The sequence below is a fragment of the Micropterus dolomieu genome, linkage group LG12, assembly GCF_021292245.1.
Source record: "Micropterus dolomieu isolate WLL.071019.BEF.003 ecotype Adirondacks linkage group LG12, ASM2129224v1, whole genome shotgun sequence".
Classification (NCBI taxonomy): Eukaryota; Metazoa; Chordata; class Actinopteri; order Centrarchiformes; family Centrarchidae; genus Micropterus; species Micropterus dolomieu.
Genome location: NC_060161.1, coordinates 37,831,033 through 37,831,685, shown reverse-complemented (window position 1 = coordinate 37,831,685; position 653 = coordinate 37,831,033). Strand labels below are relative to the sequence as shown.

Genomic DNA, 653 nt, shown 5'->3' with positions numbered 1-653 from the left:
TCTCCAGTGTGAACACGTCTGTGAGTTTGTAGGTGACATAATGTAATGAACGCCTTCCCACACTGGTCACAGCTGTACGGTTTCTCTCCAGTGTGAACACGTAGGTGGATTTTTAGTTCACCTGATGTAATGAACGCCTTCCCACACTGGTCACAGCAGTACGGTTTCTCTCCAGTGTGAACACGTCTGTGAGTTTGTAGGTGACATAATGTAATGAACGCCTTCCCACACTGGTCACAGCTGTACGGTTTCTCTCCAGTGTGAATTCGTCGGTGGATTTTTAGGTTACCTGATAAAGTGAAAGCTTTCCCACACTGGTCACAGCTGTACGGTTTCTCTCCAGTGTGAATTCGTTGGTGGATTTTTAGGTTACCTGATAAAGTGAAAGCTTTCCCACACTGGTCACAGCTGTATGGTTTCTCTCCAGTGTGAATTTGTTGGTGGATTTTTAGGTTAGATAATTTAGTGAAGGCTTTCCCACACTGGTCACAGCTGTACGGTTTCTCTCCAGTGTGAATTTGTTGGTGGATTTTTAGGTTACCTGATAAAGTGAAAGCTTTCCCACACTGGTCACAGCTGTATGGTTTCTCTCCAGTGTGAACACATTCATGGATTTTTAGTTTAGATGACTGAGTGAAAGCTTTCCCACACTG

At 44.4% G+C, this 653-nt stretch overlaps 1 pseudogene; it reads right to left on the bottom strand.

Moving 5' to 3' along the window:
• Nucleotides 1–653, bottom strand: part of LOC123979988 — a 15,579-nt pseudogene that overhangs the window by 10,746 nt on the left and 4,180 nt on the right.